The sequence below is a fragment of the Capra hircus genome, chromosome 10, assembly GCF_001704415.2.
Source record: "Capra hircus breed San Clemente chromosome 10, ASM170441v1, whole genome shotgun sequence".
NCBI classification, from domain to species: Eukaryota; Metazoa; Chordata; class Mammalia; order Artiodactyla; family Bovidae; genus Capra; species Capra hircus.
Window position 1 is genome coordinate 34,289,774 of NC_030817.1, and position 20,060 is coordinate 34,309,833.

Genomic DNA, 20,060 nt, shown 5'->3' on the forward strand with positions numbered 1-20,060 from the left:
AAATATATATATATATATATATGTACTGAGCAACTAATATATATATATACATATACATACCACATCTTTATCCATTCATCTGTTAATGGATACTTGGCTTGCTTCCATATCTTGACAACTGTAAATAATGCTGAGTCATATGGTCAGACAGCCCTGAATTTGAATACCAGCCTATCGATAAACAGTTGCACTATTCTGTGCATACTTTTTGTCTCTCAGATCCTCAGTTTCTCCTGAGCATTATAAAGTATGTATAACAATGCTTTTCTTACAGGGTTACTGAAAAGATGAAATAAGATAATATACAGTCTTTGGCAAAGAGTAGGTGCTCAACAGTGGTATTACAGAAGTAGATGAAGTAGTTGGTTTTAGTTTATAGGACATTCTTACAAATACTAATCATAAGCCCAAAGAAATGACTTTCTCATGAGAAAGTTTCAGGTGCCACAGCAGTTTCAAAGAGGAGATCAAGGCCCTGACAGGTCTCCTGTGCTGGGCGGAACTGATGGGTCCAGGCCATGGGAGACACACCCCTTCTCCTAGTTATCCAATGCAACACTAATTAGATGATATTTTGAAGGGATTTTGCAGATGTAATTAAGGTTCCATATCAGTGGACCTTAAGACAGAGAGCCTACTTAATCATAGAAGTACTTTAGAAGCAGAGATTTTTCTCAGGCTGAACATAGAAGGGGAAGGCAGAGGAACACACCTTGGCTGACCTGGCAGAAAGAAAATCATCCAAGTTGTGAACTGCCTGCAGAGGGCCACATGGCAAAGAACTGTGGGCAGCCTCGGGGAGCTGAAAGAGGTCCCCAGTCGACTGCTAGCAGGAAAATAGAAAAACAAAGATCTCAGTCCTACAACCATAGGAAGTGGATTCTGTCTCAAAAAGACCTCAGGCCCCAGATGAGAACCGTGTCCTTGGCTGACACTTTGATTAGAGCCCAGTGGATTCTGCCCTCCAGAAACTATGAGAAATAAATTTGTGTTGTTTTGAATCACCAAGTTGGTGGTCATTTGTTTCATAGCAGTAGAAAACTAATTCCCAGCCTCTATGGCAGCAAGTTCCTTTTCTGGTTATAAAGAAAATGCTTTCTGGTCCCAGCTAGTCACCGCATCGCTCTGTTTCTTGGCTTTCCCATCAGCAAGTGCACATGCTTCCCTACACTTCCAGCTCACTTATCTTGAATGTTCACCCTCCAGGAACAAGATTTCAAACGACATTAAGTAATAACAGCCACACATGAAGCTTCTGCCCGTGATGGGAAACAAAATCATCTGTGCAGCTATTGGCCAAAGGGATAAACAAGTAAGGAGAAACAACACACAAGAATAGTTTCTGATTTCAGGTGACATTTTTAGTAGGCTCACTTAATTTCAAAAATGGTAATAGAAGCCTTTGGAAAATTCCACAGTTCAAGATAGGAAAAGGAAGGCTTACCAAAAGGTAAACACTTCAGTTCCTTTCTGCACATTGTTTCTTTAGGCTACTAAGCTTGCTCTTTCTCAGGGGGTCCATAATGCAAACAACTAAAATCTTAAAGAAACAGTCAAGTAAAATCAAGCATGTAGGAAACTTTGTTTATGTAGTAGAGATGGGCTGCTGCTGCTACTGCTAAGTCGCTTCAGTCGTGTCCGACTCTGTGCAACCCCATAGACAGCAGCCCACCAGGCTCCCTCATCCCTGGGATTCTCTAGGCAAGAACACTGGAATGGGTTGCCATTTCCTTCTCCAATGCATGAAAGTGAACTGTCAAAGTGAAGTCGCTCAGTCATGTCTGACTCTTAGCAACCCCATGGACTACAGCCTACCAGGCTCCTCTATCCATGGGATTTTTCAGGCAAGAGTACTGGAGTGGGGTGCCTCTAGAAAAGAAAAATTGAATTTAATTAACTGTCTTGGTTGAGCAGAGCAGATATTAACCTTAAGAATCGAACCTACTGTTTAAGGAACTTTCTGAAGTGTGTATTTATAAGAGATTATCAGCTATACAGGAGGAGTCTTACTTTGGTGGCACATGTCAATCCACCTCATTATCTATTACACATATTTGATTTTCCGTTTTTTCTCCCATTATTTGAAAATGTGTGCTTTAGGTAGATCTCCATGATTTGGATCAATTTAAAAACATTTTTTATGAGCATATAAGGGACTCTAAATTCTTTTTTGAATCCTTATTGTTTCTCTGTTCTCTGGAATAATATGCAGAATTGACTTTTGCAATATAGTGCTAAGGTCTTTGTTTTATTATGGAGCTAATTATTACCATGGGTCATTATAAGATAAGCCACAAATACATTAGTGATGGCAGAGATCTAAGCAGCTAATATAGCGTACATGCTTGGATAAGGATATATTCTTGCAAAGATATCTTTACATTTCAGTAATTAAGTGTGTCATATTAATTGCATGGCCCTTTCATAAAACCTTGCAAAAAAACCACACACACACCAAGAACATTTCCTCTTGATATCAGATTAGAACTGATTGCATAATTACATTACCTGGATAATTAAATACAAATCTGGTAGGTTCAGAATGGTACAATGTTGTGGTTTCATTTTCTAATAGAATTACCCTGCCTTTGGTTTAGAATCCTTGCTAAGCAATGGAGATCCAATTACTTAGTGACAAGACATCAACTCCTCAGGGACCTTTCCTCAGAGAAAAGGCTCAGATTAAAAATTATTCAGGGAGCTTCTTTCTTGTTCCATTACTGGGATCTAAATCATAGGAATTAGAGATGTGAGAGATCTATTAGGCTTTTTTCTCTCTTATCCAAGGAGCAAGGGAAGAGTGTTCATCAAACATTATTCTTCTAGGTTTGCTAAGGTCCAATTTAGATTAAAAACAAAAAAAGAACATTGTTGGGATGAGACACTCCTCCAGCCCCTGAAAGACACATCTTTTCTGTCACCTCACAGATTCTTTAATGATAATCTGAAGATACATTTATTTGCCAAGATTAGGGTGATAAAATGGCTGTATTTCTGACAGAATAATTACTTCATGTCAAAAATAAAGTTAGGCAGAATTAAATAGGAATATCCTCATGTGAAGGTAGATACCTTCAAGTAACTCTGAAAATAATTCTGTTAGATTTGACAGACTTCATTGTTTGGTTTGATAACAGACCTTGAAGCCATGTTTGTAGGTCAGAGCCCAGTTCTTTTCATAGTTGTTTAAACTTATACCAGCTTCAGCTCTCTGAATGTTTTTCAGTCAGGTGTGCAAAGAAACATCATCCTCACGTCTACCAATGGGAATGACTGGGTAGAGCGTGTTTTCCATGTTTGCTGTCTGGTCAGTTGTATTTTAGGTCCTGCATCTGTGGCCATCTGGAGGTCAGCTTGGAAGTCCTGCTGACCTTGATCAGGCTGGCTTCCCGGTTAGGCGTTAGGCTTGCTGTCGATTGGTCTAGGCTATGTGACTGGAGTGACAGCATCAGGCTAGCCTCAGCTTGTCCCCTGGTGATGGCAGAAGTTCAAGGGAGAGCAAAATCAGTGCATGAGCCCATATCAAACCTCTGCTTGCAGCCTATCTTTAACATTGCCTTGAACATAGAAAGATGTAACTCAGATCTCTAACGATTATACAGTGGAAGTGAGAAATAGATTTAAGGGACTAGGTCTGATAGACAGAGTGCCCGCTGAACTATGGACGGAGGTTCGTGACATTGTACCTGAGACAGGGAGCAAGACCATCCCCAAGAAAAAGAAATGCAAAAAAGCAAAATGGCTGTCTGAGGAGGCCTTACAATAGCTGTGAAAAGAGGAGAAGCAAAAAGCAAAGGAGAAAAGGAAAGAGATACCCATTTGAATGGAGAGTTCCAAAGAATAGCAAGGAGAGATAAGAAAGCCTTTCTCAGTGATCAGTGCAAAGAAATTGAGGAAACCAATATAATGGGAAAGACTAGAGATCTCTTCAAGAAAATTAGAGATACCAAGGGAACATTTCATGCAAAGATGGGCTCGATAAAGGACAGAAATGGTATGGACCTAACTGAAGTAGAAGATATTAGAAGAGGTGGCAAGAATACACGGAAGAACTGTACAAAAAAGATCTTCATGACCCAGATAATCACAACGGTGTGATCACTCACCTAGAGCCAGACATCCTGGAATGTGAAGTCAAGTGGGCCTTAGAAAGCATCACTATGAACAAAGCTACTGGAGGTGATGGAATTCTAGTTGAGCTATTTCAAATCCTAAAAGATGATGCTGTGAAAGTGCTGACCTCAATATGCCAGCATATTTGGAAAATTCAGTGGCCAAAGGACTGGAAAAGGTCAGTTTACATCCCAATCCCTAAGAAAGGCAATGCCAAAGAATGTTCAAACTACCGCACAATTGTTCTCATCTCACATGCTAGTAAAGTAATGCCCAAAATTCTCCAAGCCAGACTTTAGCAATATGTGAACCATGAACTTCAGAGGTTCAAGCTGGATTTAGAAAAGGCAGAGGAACCAGAGATCAAATTGGCAACATCTGCTGGATCATCAAAAAAGCATGAGAGCTCCAGAAAAACATCTGTTTCTGCTTTATTGACTATGCCAAAGCCTTTGACTGTGTGGATCACAATAAACTGTGGAAAATTCTGAAAGAGATGGGAATACCAGACCACCTGACCTGCGTCCTGAGAAATCTGTATGCAGGTCAGGAAGCAACAGTTAGAACTGGACATGGAACAACAGACTGGTTCCAAATAGGAAAAGGAGTACGTAAAGGCTGTATATCGTCACCCTGCTTATTTAACTTCTATGCAGAGTACATCATGAGAAATGCTGGGCTGGATGAAGCACAAGCATGAATCAAGATTGCCAGGAGAAATATCGATAACTTCAGATATGCAAATGATACCACCGTTATGGCAAAACGTGAAAAAGAACTAAAGAGCCTCTTGATGCAAGTGAAAGAGCAGAGTGAAAAAGTTGGCTTAAAGCTCAACATTCAGAAAACAAAGATCATGGCATCCAGTCCCATCACTTCATGGCAGATGGATGGAGAAACAGTGGAAATAGTGGCAGACTTTATTTTTTGGGGCTCCAGAAACACTGCAGATGGTGACGGCAGCCATGAAATTGAAAGATGCTTGCTCCTTGGGAGAACAGTTTTGACCCACCTAGATAGCATATCAAAAAGCAGAGACATTACTTTGCTAACAAAGATCCGTCTAATCAAGGCTATGGTTTTTTTCCAGTAGTCATGTGTGGATGTGAGAGTTGGACTATAAAGAAAGCTAAGCACCAAAGAATTGATGGTTTTGAACTGTGTTGTTGGAGAAGACTCTTGAGAGTCCCTTGGTATGCAAGGAGATCTTAACCAGTCAATCTTAAAGGAAATCAGCCCTGAATATTTGGAAGGACTGATATTGAAGCTGAAACTCCAATACTTTGCCCACCTGATGCAAAGAGCTGACTCATTTGAAAAGACCGTGATGCTGGGAAAGATTGAAGGCAGGAGGAGAAGGGGATGTCAGAGGATGAGATGGTTGGATGGCATCACTGACTCAATGGACATGGGTTTGGGTGGACTCTGGGAGTTGGTGATGGACAGGGAGGCCTGGCATGCTGCAGTCCATGGGGTCAGACACGACTGAGTGACTGAACTGTACTGTAGGGAACATAGAAAGATACATGGTGAGCTCTGTGTCAGCCACAGAGTGCTCTGTATGTGTGTTTCACACTTCCCTATCCTTCACTGTCTCCTGGAGTTTGCTCAAATTCATGTCCCTTGAGTTGGTGATGCTCTCCAGCCATCTCATCCTCTGCTACCTTCTTCTCCTTTTGTCTTCATTCTTTCCCAGCATCAGAGTCTTTCCCAATGAGTCGGCTTTTGGTAGCACAGGGTGCTACCATCAGGCTGTCCTGCCCATGGAGCAAGGCAAAGGGACATGACAAAGGGCATGGATACAGGGAGGAATTAAAATTGGGGGCCATCGTTGCTATTTACCACACAGTTCCATCAGCAACTATGAGATTGCTCATTTATTTAATCTGGAAAAGATCTCTTTATTATTAAACTGTATCTTAGATGACCTTCAGTCCTGGAGTAAGTTTAAAAATGAGCCATTAAATGGGACATTGTAGAAAAAAAGATATAGTGTCTTCATTATCTTTGAGTCCTTTGGTCATTATTGAAATTGCTAATTAGATATATGAAATGACTGGATGGCATCACTGATTCATTGGTCATGAACTTGGGGAAACTCCAGGAGATAGTGAAGGACAGAGAAACCTGACGTTCTGCAGTCCATGGGGTCGCCAAGAGTCAGACACAACTTGACAGCTGAACAGCAACAATTAGAAAGATAATCTTGCCTGCAACTGATATGAAAGTATCTCAGTCATGTCCGACTCTGCAAACCCATGGACTATACAGTTCATGGAATTTTCCAGGCCAGAACACTGGAGTGGGTATTTGTTTCCTTCTCTGGTGGATCTTCCCAACCCAGGGATTGAACCCAGGTCTCCCGCATTGCAGGTAGATTCTTTACCAGCCAAGCCAAAGGCTGCAATTGATATCTTTATTTAAAATTAATTTTTGTTAGGATATAGTTGATTTACAATGTTGTATTTAATATCTTTTTCCCTTCAAAAATTTTATTTTATTTATTTATTTAGTTTCGCTGCGCTGGGTCTTCATTGCTGCATGTGGGCTTTCTCTGGTTGTGGCAAGCAGTGTGGGGGTGGGGGCTACTCTTCTTTGCAGTGTGAGGGCTTCTTATTGAGGTAGCTTCTTTTGTTGTAGAGCACAGGCTCTAGGGTAGGTGGGTTTCAGCAGTTTCATAGAACTTTTTAAAATATAAAATAATGCTCAGTTGGATTTCTCATGGCTTTGAGTATTTTGGTCACAACTTTCAAGGTCATATTAATGGCAAAGGTGTTTTTCAGATGAGTCTGATTGCTATCAGGCTATCTTCATTTCAAACCACTGATGGCATCTTCCAGATGGTGTGTTTTTCACTGCACAGCAAGATCACAATATGATTTGAAATTTTATGAAGTATTTAAATGTAAATAACAAGTAATGTTTCCATAACTTTATTTAAACCTTGTGAGTTGACCGAGAAATGTTGAATCTTCATTAGCAAACTTTGAATATATTTAAATATGGAAGTTTTTATGTTTATGTCTTATCTCCTCAAGGAAATTGTAAGCTCTTTAAGGAGAAGCACACATTTATTATATTTATTATATTTTATTTTTATAATATAAGTCTTCCATTTATTACCTGGAGAATACTAATTGCCTAGAGAAGACTAGTTATTTGATCAGGACCTGCATTCTTGCCTCATAGTACAGAAGGGATATTTTTGTTCTTTTACTGAGATTCTCAATCCTGTAGCAAGAGAATGAATTCTGGGGACAAAGACACTGCTTAGCATGTAAAATTTATTTAGAATCCTTAAATCCAGGACCAAGTACGTATTCTCATGGGACATTTCACTGTCTATAAAAAAATCATTGACTTTATGTAAAAGACAGTTTTTTCAAAATGTCGTGTTCTGGACCATCTGGATGACAAATATAATGAAGTCCTGCCATGTAATTTCAGCACCAAAGTCTGTGATTGTAGTATTATTGGAGTCTAGTAATACTTTCACAGTTTCAGGCTAATGAATAGAGAACACCGCAAGCTCAATACATAAATCACATATTAGATTTTCACAATTGCATCAGAAATATGCAATGTAGAATGTATATTGTGGTTGAAAAGAACATTATGGCAACAATTACTCAGAGAAGTGATGCTTTGATCAGTAAGTAATAAGGATAAAATGATGTCAAGGTATTTGGTTTGAAAAACATTTCCAGGAATTCAGGTAGTTTCATTGGTACGCCCAGCTCAACAGAATGAGCAGAGGGCAGGCAGCACATAGTCATGTTGTAAGTGGTAATTCAATTTCAGGGAAACATTATGTATCTGTTACATTAATTTAATGTTGTTAATTTGAATTTTATTAGGTTTGCAATTTGTTTGTAATTAGTGCACAGACTTTGGCTTTATAATTGAATAAGAACTGCAATAGAGTGAATTCATTACGAGTTTTATGTTCATACATGTTTAAGTAATATTATTATAAACATAATTGAAGTCAACATCTGGGCATCAATGGGAGCTTCTTTGAAAAGGATTTTATGGTACTCACATTGAGAAAATTTGATGCAACATTTATATACTAGGACAATTTTCATTTTTATCCCAGAGAACTTAGGTATTTTAAGAGTAATTTGAGCAAAATAATTGATTAAAGAAAAAGAGTATATGTGTGTGTAAACGTATACTTGTATACATCTTACCCAAAACTCCAAAATGCTTTGAAATCCTAGAAGATAAATTATATTTACATATATACTCTTATAATAAAATGTTATTATAACATTGCATCAGGAAATTGAAAATAAAGCCCAACATGGCTAATCCCAACCTAGGACTCTGAAGTCTGTGCAGTTGAACTGTGTTATTAATAATTCCTGTCATGGAGTAGAATTATATTAACCCATTAGGATACCTTGTTTCTTGTTTGCATTTTTCTCCCTGGAATTTTCATGCCAAATGCAAGCACAGGAATGGAGAGTTGACTCTGCTCTGCTGGAGAGATGTAAATGGCACTTACTCTTTCACCTGTTCATTGTCACTGCAACGCTTCCTAGGGAAGTGCCTGAACCTGAGAATCATTTCATCAGGGAGATGCTTCATGCCTGGTCTTTAAAAACAAGCCCCCACCCCCCCACCTCCTCACCAAAGCATTTTCAATCTGATTTTCTTAACCTGGGGTTCTTACTCTGGGTAGAACTCTGGGAGCTGGGGGAAAAAAGAAGGGGGGAAAAACCCTCCCCATACAGAGAAGAGCAAATTGAAAGTCACCAAGGGGTGTGCCTTAAGGCAGTTGGTAAATCCACTTCCTTTGTCATAACAAGAACAAATCCCACTTTGAAGTTTTTCCTTCTTGTCACAAGGGGGGATGTCTGTTGTTTAATCCATTTTAGCCCTTAATACCTGACCGGGATCAATCCTGTTGGCTAGATTACACAGCATTCATGCTGACTTTAAACTGGCCGGGAGTGGGGGCGTGGGAGGCAGAGGGCACCAGGTTCTGACTCACTGGTGTGAGACTCTCAAAAACAATCAACGTCTCTGTACAGACCACCTAGATTTTGATAAAATGTCCTTTTACACTTAAATACGTAGTCATAATGACCATTGTTGTACAGATTTTGGTGTGTTCTATAAATGGTATATTTTCAATGGTCCTTTTAAAAACTCACTAATTCACAGTGGCAAAGGAGGCTATGGTGTTCATCACATAGCACATAATGCCTTCAATTAGAATTTAAGGACCACCTTCTTCCTCATTCCCCATATCAACTATGGGTGCGGTTTTGAGCAATGGGGGACATTGAGCTTCTCAATGCCTAGCCTCCATGACATATCTCTTTCACAGGCATCTGATTATTGAGTGAGAAAAAGAAAAGAAGAAAGTCTCAATAAAATGCAGCCCTATTTTTTCATTCTCTAAAAACTTTCAGCTCATTTTCTTGTAAGAATTCTGAAACCCCATAATGAGCAGAGGTGAGGAGCCCTCAGAGTAAATATCAAAAAGGGCCAGTTGATAATTAGGTATTTTTCTAGGCAAGTGGCTATTAACTGGTTCTTAACAATATGCATTGTCTATCAAGTCATTTCAGGTTGCCTAAGTGCTGAGAAATCTTCCCAGAAAACTGAACAGCAGAGGGAGAAGACAGGGGATGGAGCAGGCTGCAATTACCAGTGAGACTTTCACTTACCCTCTTGTTCTGAAAGAGGCCAAGACATCACAATTACTTCTACCGAACCTGGAGTATCTTTGAAAAAGTCAGTCATGTAGGAATGACCAGAAAATGTCCAGGCAGTGAGGACTGGGAATGCACATTTGATACTTGGGTCAAAGGCAAGACGAATTGGCTCCTGGTTTCCTCTTTTGACTTATGTTTGCCATGACCGTCACCCCGAGATTCCCAAGGGCAGAAGCCATGCTTATTCATCTCTCTAGCCACAAGCCATTTCACAGGGCTTGGGGCTTTGTGAAGTCTCAAAAGAGGTTTGTGGGTAACCAAATGAATTGATTTTGAAAGGACATTTGGGTGCCCCCTTCCAGAAGAAGGTGAAAACATCATTTGTCACCAGCAAACATGTTAGGTAACAAAAGTGAAACATGCTATTTTCTTTCTCTTTTAATAGTCAAGAGAGCGAAGTACTATTTAAGTTACAGTATTTGAGAAGTGGAATCGCTTATTGGATGTCACATTATTTCATTAGTTTCTGTGATGCTTTTTTCATCTTCATCATTCACACCGGCAGCTGGAATACACTTTTGCTTGCGCAAGGTAGGGAACACTAGAGTTGATCCTGAGAGACAAAGCAGAGCATCTTGAGTCACATGGATTAGATTTCAAAGTTACTGATTTGTCAACTTACTATAACAATGAGGAAATTCCATGGTGGTCCAGTGGTTAAGACTCCACACTTATACTGCAGGAGGCACAGGCTTGATTACTGGTTGGGGAACTAAGATCTTGCATGCTGAAAGGTGTGGCCAAAAAAGTAAAAAAATAAAGTTAAAAAAAAGAATGGGGGTACAGAAATTGACAAGTTGATCCTAAAATTCATATGGAAATAAATGCAAAGGACCCAGAAGAGCCAACTCAATCTGAAAAAGAAGAACAAAGTTAGAAAATTCCAAACTTAATCACTAAGCTGTAATAATCAAGACTGCATGGTGCTGGCATACAGACAGTTAAGCAGTGATACTTTCATGTGTCAGCTTTCCTGAGCTACAGTCTCCTGTCATTCAATCAAACTCTAGGTGTTGCTGTGGAGGTGTTTTGTATTTTGTAAATGTGACTAAAGTCTATAATCAGTTTACTTTAAGGAAGATTATCCCAGATAATCTAGGTGGGCCTGATTCAATCAGTTGAAAGAGCAGAACTGAGACTTCCCTGAAGAAGAAATTCTGGCTGTGGACAGAAGCTTCAGCCTATGCCTAAGAGGTTCGGCTTGCCCTTCCTGACAGCCTGCCCTATGAATTTCAGATTTGCCACAGCTGTATAAATCAATTCTTTACAATAAATCATTCTTTCCTTGCTTTTTCAGTATGTGTAGGTGTAGATATATGCATAAATCTGTGGATATACATCTCTCTATGTAGGTATATATGTGTGTGTATAAATAGTAAATATAGGTGTATGTTGTTTTACTGGGCTTTGCTTTACTGCACTTCACAGGTATTGAATTTTTACAAATTGAGGGTTTGTAACAACCCTATGTTGACCAAGTCTTTTGGCACCATTTTTCCAATAGCATTTGCTTATTTTGTGTCACTGTGTTATTTTGGGGGGCTCCAAAATCACTGCAGATGGTGACTGCAGCCATGAAACTAAAAGACGCTTACTCTTTGGAAGGAAAGTTTTGACCAACCTAGATAGCTTATTGAAAAGCAAAGACAGTACTTTGCCAACAAAGGTCTGTCTAGTCAAGGCTATGGTTTTTCAAGTGGTTATGTATGTTTGTGAGAGTTGGACTGTGAAGAAAGCTGAGCGCCAAAGAATTGATGCTTTTGAACTGTGGTGTTGGAGAAGACTCTTGAGAGTCCCTTGGACTGCAAGGAGATCCAACCAGTCCATCCTAAAGGAGATCAGTCCTGGGTGTTCATTGGAAGGATTGATGCTAAAGCTGAAACTCCAATACTTTGGCCACCTCATGCCAAGAGTTGACTTATTGGAAAAGATCCTGATGCTGGGAGGGATTAGGGGCAGGAGGAGAAGGGGACAACAGAGGATGAGATGGCTCGATGGCATCACCAACTCGATGGACATGAGTTTGAGTGAACTCTGGGAGTTGGTGATTGACAGGGAGGCCTGGCATGCTGCTGTTCATGGGGTCGCAAAGAGTAGGACACAACTGAGTGACTGAACTGAACTGAACTGTGTTACCTTTTGGTAATTCTTGCAATATTTCAATTTTTTTCATCATTACTATATTTATTATGATTATTACTGAACCAGACTTGGGTCTGTTTACCTGACACACAGCAAAGCCAATCTGCTGACACAGGATTGTGTGGTGAAGGAAAGCATAGTATTTATTGCAAGGCACCAAGCAATGAGAATGGGCATCTTATGCTCACAAGATAAAGACTCTTTCAGAGATGGGATCTTAAAGACAACATTTGAGGTGAGGGTTGCAGCTTGCTGACTTTCTTCTGATTAGTTGGTGGTGAGATAACACAGTGAAGTTTGGGGGCTCTTAATCATCAATGTTCTGGTTCAAATGAGCCTGGGGTCTATGTTTTTGTGGTTGGCATGTAGTCACCATCCTCTACCTAGGCAGTTTGGGGGAGGGGGTTTTGGTTTCTGCAGAACAGCACAAAGATATGCATCAGATTGTTATGTATATCCTTTGAAAATGAACTAGGATTCTGTTTTATACACATTTCCTTTGATTCTGAATTCCTGCACTTCCTTCAGATCAGTTCAGTTCAGTTGCTCAGTCCTGTCCAAGTCTTTGAGACCCCATGGACTGCAGCATACCAGGCTTCCCTGTCCCTCACCAACTCCTGGAGTTTACTCAAACTCATGTCCATTGAGTTGGTGATGCCAACCAACCAACTCATTCTCTGTCGTACCCTTCTCCTCCTGCCTTCAATCTTTCCCAGCATCAAGGTCTTTTCAAATGAGTCAGCTCTTCGCATCAGGTGGCCAGAGTATTGGAGTTTCAGCTTCAACATCAGTCCTTCCAATGAATATTCAGGACTGATTTCCTTTAGGATGGACTGGTTGGATCTCCTTGCATTCCAAGGGACTCTCGAGAGTCTTCTCCAACAACACAGTTCAAAAGCATCAGTTCTTCAGTGCTCAGCTTTCTTATAGTCCAACTCTCACATCCACACATGACTATTGGAAAAACCATAGCCTTGACTAGACGGACCTTTGTTGGCAAAGTAATATCTCTGCTTCTTAATATGCTGTCTAGATTGGTCATAATATTTCTTGCAAGGAGTAAGTGTCTTTTTATTTCATGGCTGCAATCACCATCTGCAGTGATTTTGGAGCCCAAGAAAATACAGTCTGTCACTGTTTCCATTGTTTCCCCATCTATTTGCCATGAAGTGATGGGACCGGATGCCATGATCTTTGTTTTATGAATATTGAGCTTTAAGCCAACTTTTTCACTCTCCTCTTTCACTTGCATCAAGAGGCTCTCTTGTTCTTCTTCACTTTCTGCCATAAGGGTGGTGTCATCTGCATATCTGAGGTTATTGATAACTTCAATCTTAGTTCCAGCTTGTGCTTCATCCAGCCCAGCGTTTCTCATGATGTACTCTCTGTAGAAGTTAAATAAGCAGGGTGATGATATACAGCCTTTACGTACTCCTTTTCCTATTTGGAACCAGTCTGTTGTTCCATGTCCAGTTCTAACTGTTGCTTCCTGACCTGCATACAGATTTCTCAGGACGCAGGTCAGGTGGTCTGGTATTCCCATTTCTTTCAGAATTTTCCACAGTTTATTGTGATCCACACAGTCAAAGGCTTTGGCATAGTCAATAAAGCAGAAATAGATGTTTTTCTGGAGCTCTTGTGCTTTTTTGATGATCCAGCAGATGTTGCCAATTTGATCTCTGGTTCCTCTGCCTTTTCTAAATCCAGCTTGAACATCTGGAAGTTCACACTTCATGTATTGCTGAAGTCTGGCTTGGAGAATTTTGAGCATTACTTTACTGGCCTGGTGGCTCAGGATTTCCCTGGTGGCTCAGATGGTAAAGCATCTTGCTTACATTGTGGGAGACCTGGGTTAGGTCCCTGGGTCGGGAAGATCCTCTGGAGAAGGAAATGGCAACCCACTCCAGTACTCTTGCCTGGAAAATCCCATGGACAGAAGAAACATGGTGGGCTACAGTCCACGGGGTCGCAAAGAGTCAGACATGACTGAGCGACTTCACTTTCACTTACTAGCATGTGAGATGAGAACAATTGTGCAGTAGTTTGAACATTCTTTGGCATTGCCTTTCTTAGGGATTGGAATGTAAACTAACCTTTTCCAGTCCTTTGGCCACTGAGTTTTCCAAATTTGCTGGCATTTTGAGGTCAGCACTTTCACAACATCATCTTTTAGGATTTGAAATAGCTCAACTGGAATTCCATCCCCTCCACTAGCTTTGTTCATAGTGATGCTTTCTAAGGCCCACTTGACTTCACATTCCAGGATGTCTGGCTCTAGGTGTGTGATCACACCATCGTGATTATCTGGGTCATGAAGATCTTTTTTGTACAGTTCTTCTGTGTGTTCTTGCCATCTCTTCTTAATATCTTCTGCTTCAGTTAGGTCCATACCATTTTTGTCCTTTATCAAGCCCATCTTTGCATGAAATGTTCCCTTGGTATCTCTAATTATTCTTGAAGAGATCTCTAGTCTTTCCCATTATATTGGTTTCCTCGATTTCTTTGCATTGATCACTGAGGAAGGCTTTCTTATCTCTCCTTGCTATTCTTTGGAACTCTCCATTCAAATGGGTATCTCTTTCCTTTTCTCCTTTGCTTTTTGCTTCTCTTCTTTTCACAGCTATTTGTAAGGCCTCCTCAGACAGCCATTTTGCTTTTTTACATTTCTTTTTCTTGGGGATGGTCTTGCTCCCTGTCTCTGGTACAATGTCACGAACCTCCATCCATAGTTCAGCAGGCACCCTGTCTATCAGATCTAGTCCCTTAAATCTATTTCTCATTTCCACTGTATAATCGTTAGGGATTTGATTTATGTCATACCTGAATGATCTTGGTTTTCCCTACTTTCTTCAATTTAAGTCTGAATTTGGCAATAAGGAGTTCATGATCTGAGCTACAGTCAGCTCCTGGTCTTGTTTTTGCTGACTGTATAGAGCTTCTCCATCTTTGGCTGCAAAGAATAAAATCAGTCTGATTTCAGTATTGACTATCCGGTGATGTCCATGTGTAGAGTCTTCTTTGATGTTGTTGGAAGAGGGTGTTTGCTATGACCAGTGCATTTTCTTGGCAGAACTCTATTAGTTTTTGCCCTGCTCCATTCTGTACTCCAAGGCCAAATTTGCCTGTTACTCCAGGTGTTTCTTGACTTCTTACTTTTGCATTCCTTTCCCCTATAATGAAAAGGACATCTTTTGGGGGTGTTAATTCTAGAAGGTCTTGTAGGTCTTCATAAAACTTTTCAACTTCAGCTTCTTCAGTGTTACTGGTCAGGGCAGAGACTTGGATTACCGTGATATTGAATGGGTTGCCTTTGATATGAACAGAGATCATTCTGTCATTTTTGAGACTGCATCCAAGTACTGCATTTTGGACTCTTTTGTTGACTATGATGGCTACTCCATTTCTTCCAAGGGATTCTTGCTCACTTTCTTAATTAGTAAGTATTTTTAGTCTGCTCTTTGAAACTCAAGGAAGGTCTGAGAGACTAAAGCCTTTTTCAACAAACAAGAAACAGGGGATAGGAGGGGCTTTTGTACCTAAGAGAGCCCGCAGTGTCTTGCTTGGTTTCAGTCCCTCCTTTTCTCTGATCCTCCCTAATTCTGAAGGGAACAGGGGCAGGACAAGAAAGGAAATAACGTTTTGGATAGAGAGGTTAATCATAAACTTGGCAAGGAACTCAGCATTAGGGGGACTCAGTTTCATAGTGATAAGTGATTTGTAATCAGTGATCTTTGGTCCTAATGTTGTAATTGTTTTGGTGTCATGAACTACACCTTTCTAAGACATCAGACTTAATTGATAAATGTATGTATTTTAACTGCCTTACCAACTGGCTGTTCCCCCATCTCTTCTCCTCTCCCCAGGCCTCCCTATTCCCTAAGACACACCAATATTGAAATTAGGTCAGTTGATAACCTTCCAGTGGTCTCTAGGTGTTCCAGTGAAAGGAAGACCCACATGTGTCTCACTTTAAATAAAAACACTAGAAATGATTAAGCTTAATGAGAAAGGCATGTCAAAAGTGAAGATAGGTTACAAGCTAGGTCTCTTGTACCAGTTAGTCAAGTTGTCAGTGCAATGGAAAAGTTCTTGAAGAAAATTGAAAGTGCTACTCCAGCAGTGAAAGGGGAGGGGAGAGATAAATTAGGAGTTTGGAATTAACATAATACACTTCACTATATGTAAGATAGACAACAAGGACCTGCTGTATAGCTTAATATATTAAGATATATTTAATTATCTTACATTGTTTGGTCACTAAGTCATGTCTAACTCTTTTGAGACCCCATGGACTGTAGCCTGCCTGGCTCATCTGTCCATGGGATTTCCCAGGCAAGAATACTGGAATGGGTTGCCATTTCCTTCTCCAAGGGATCTTCCTGACCCAGGGATTGAACCCATGTCTCCTGCATTGGCAGGCAGATTCTTTACCACTGAGATACCAGGAAAAGAATCTGAAGATATCTATCTATCTATCTGAATTGCTTTGTACAGCTGAACAATATTGTAAATTAACTACAGTTATTAACTATATCAATTTTTAAAATAGCTTTTTTAAAAAAAAGTGTTACTCCAGTGAATGCATGAATGATAAGAAAGTAAAACAGCCTTATTGCTGATATGGAGGATGTTTAATGATCTGGATAGAAGATCAAACCAACTGCAACATTTCCTTAAACTGGAGCCTAATTGAGAGCAAGGTCCTAACTCTCTTAAAGGCCAAGAGAGGTGAGGAAGCTATTGAAGAAAAGTTTGAAGCTAGTAGAGATTGGTCCATGTGGTTTGAGAAAGAAGCCATCTCCATAACATAGAAGTGCTAGGTGAAGCAGCAAGTGCTGATATAGAAGCTGTAGCAAATTATCCAGAAGATCCAGCTAAGGTCATTAATGAAGGTCATTACACTAAACAACAGATTTTCAATGTAGATAAAGCAGTCTTGTATTGGAAGAAGATTCCATCTAGAACTTTCATTGCTGAAGTGGAGAAGTCAATGCCTAGCTTCAAAACTTCAAAATGGACAGCCTGATTCTCTTGTTAGAGGCTGATGCAGCCAGTGACTTTAAGATGAAGCCAGTCAGCATTTACCATTCTGAAAATCCTAGGGGCCTTAAGAATTATGATGAATCTACTCTGCTTATGCTTTATAAATGAAACAACAAATCCTAGATGACAGCATATCTGTTTATAACATGGTTTACTATTTAAGCCCACTGTTGAGATCTACTGTTCAGAAAACAAAATCCTTTCAAAATACTACTGCTCATTGACAATGCACCTGGTCACCCAAGGGCTCTGATGAAGACATGTGACAAGATTTATGTTGTTCTCACTTATGGATACCAAGGGGAGAACAGGGGAGTTGGCGTGGGAGCAGGATGATTTGGGATTGGAATTGACATAATATACACTACTATATATAAAACGGGCTTCCCTTGTGGCTCAGATGGTAAAGAATCTGCCTGTAATGTGGGAGACCTGGGTTTGATCCCTGGGTTGGGAAGATCCCCTGGTTGCATGGCAACCCACTCCAGTATTCTTGCCTGGAGAATCCCATGGACAGAGGAGCCTGGCAGGCTATAGTCTATGGGATCACAAGGAATTGGGCATGACTGAGTGGCTAAGAACATATATAAAATAGATAACTAATGAGAACCTACTGTATAGCACAGGGAACTCAACTCAGTGCTCTGTGATGACCAAAATGGAAAGGAAATCTAAAAAAGAGGGAATGTGTGTGTGTGTGTGTGTGTGTGTGTGTGTATTTATATATAAAACTGATTCACTTTGCTGTACAGCAGAAACTAACACAACATTGTAAAACAGTTATATTTATAAATAAGTCTTTATGCTTACATCATATTGATACGTAAAATACACAGCAGTTCCTAAGGGGGAATTCTGTGACATTTCCTTGAGACTGGGGCTACAATTATCACCAGGTTTGTTTTACTTTTTAATAGAGTGGTATCTATATACATAAAACAGAGCCAAGAAACTTCTCAACTTTATTATGTGATAAAGCACTTTTTGGATCTAGGGCAGTGAAATAATCTGCAAATAAGAGAACTTTGATCTGATAAAACTATACAATTAAAGATCCAAGAAGAAGAAAAAAAAATCCAAGAAGCTAACTAACACTTATAATTTTTTGAGTTTCTACCATGTGCTGAGCATTTTACGATATATTGTGCCATTTAATACTTAAAATAACCCTCTGAGGCTATTATTCATGTTCTGTTATATCACACTCTACCAATAAGCAAACTGAAGATCAGTGAGGTTAGTTAACAGACTAACTCGTTTTGATTTTTAATAGAATCCGATAATAGCTGAGCCAAGATTCAGACTTCCAAAGCTCAGACTCTTTTCCCAGTGAGACACTGCCTTCTCAGAGATGGCCCCTGGATGAGGGCAGTCTCACTTCATCGCATACATTTGGAGAATAGTTGTATGTCAAGGGATGGAACTAGAGTCCAGCAGACAAAGGCAAGAAAGTCATACAGGATCAGCTTCTCTTTGAGACAGAGTACTTTTTCCTTGAAATGTGTGCTCTTTTGCGATTGCAAATAAATGAACTCTTCTGTATATGCTTTATCCAAAAACACCGTTTCTTAAGGAATTACAGCATATAGCAAAACTCTTTTTGGAGCTCCCATGCATTCAGTTAGCCTGTGCCAGGCTTTGTGCTCAGCCTTCAGAATATGAATGAAAGTGAAAGTGAAGTAACTCAGTCGTGTCCGACTCTTTGCAACCCCGTGGACTGTAGCTTACCAGGATCCTCCATCCATGGGATTTTTCCAGGCAAGAGTACTGGAGTGGGTTGCCATTTCCTTATCCAAGGGATCTTCCCAATCCAAGGATCAAACCTGGATCTCCCACATTGTAGGCAGATGCTTTACCAGGAATATGAATAAGAACATATAAATGAATAAGATTCCTCTAGAAACTCAATCTGAGGGTGAACAAAGATAAGAAAGAGACAGTGGCAACTCAGTGTGATATATGCCGGGGTGGAGTTTGTTGTGGGAGCAGACATGATGCCTAACACTGGGATGTCAGGCTAGGAAAGGGCTCATGAAGATAATTTCAGTAGGATCTTAAGGATGAGAAGGGATTTGGTTGCAATCTACCTGTGTATATGAGGAGAAAAAGGTTAGTTCAGAAGAGGGAGGGAAGGGAAGGAGAAGGTATTTGAGGCAAAGAGTGATGGAGTCTGTTGTAATATTTCCATCCCACACCAGTGAAAAACCTCTGAGTCTGGCATTGCAAGGGATAATGACAGACACTGTTAACTGTCTACCCAATAACTCTTTTTTTTTTTTCTTGCTACTAGAGCCCCGATTCTTGGAGATAAATTATGGCTGGTTTAGGCCAGTCATGACAATCCTCTTCCTGTTAGACATTCATTTCTTCAGCTTCCATTAGAGCTTGGGATGACCACATGATCCCCTTCTGGCCATTATATACAGGGAAAAATTTCTCCTTTCTTGATAGAATAGGCAGAAATGGAAACTAAAAAGCCAATTTGCTAAGAGTGAGCCACAGAGAACAGAGAAAAACCACCCATGTGGGATTTCTTCTCATGCAATAAAATAATAAGCCATCAATATTGGATTTGCTGTAAGTAGCAGACAAAAGCATTTCTATATGATACAGAGTACTTCCAACTAGAAGCAGAAACAAAATTTTCTTCCCACCCCTTCTTTATAAGCTACCTATAATTAGCTTTCCTTAATATGGTACATGGAATTCATCTCTGATTAACCACCATCAAGATAGGCTGAGCTCTGCAGGTGTCCTTCCTAATGTCCATTTCCAGCTCCATTTGCTCTGAGAAGTTACAAAAAGAACATGACCATTCTGCCTTGGCATATTTATGATAATACAGCAGCCATGGCAGCTATCATATAGTATGAGACCCTTGGAGCCACTACAGAGAGTAAATGGCTATGGTAGAGATGGCCCCCAATCTTGGGGCCATGCACATGCCAGGTTGCAATTACCAGAAAGAATTCAGCTTTTGTTCCTGGCAGAGGACCTTGTTTATCTTTGTCATTGGCACTATTGCTTTCATCA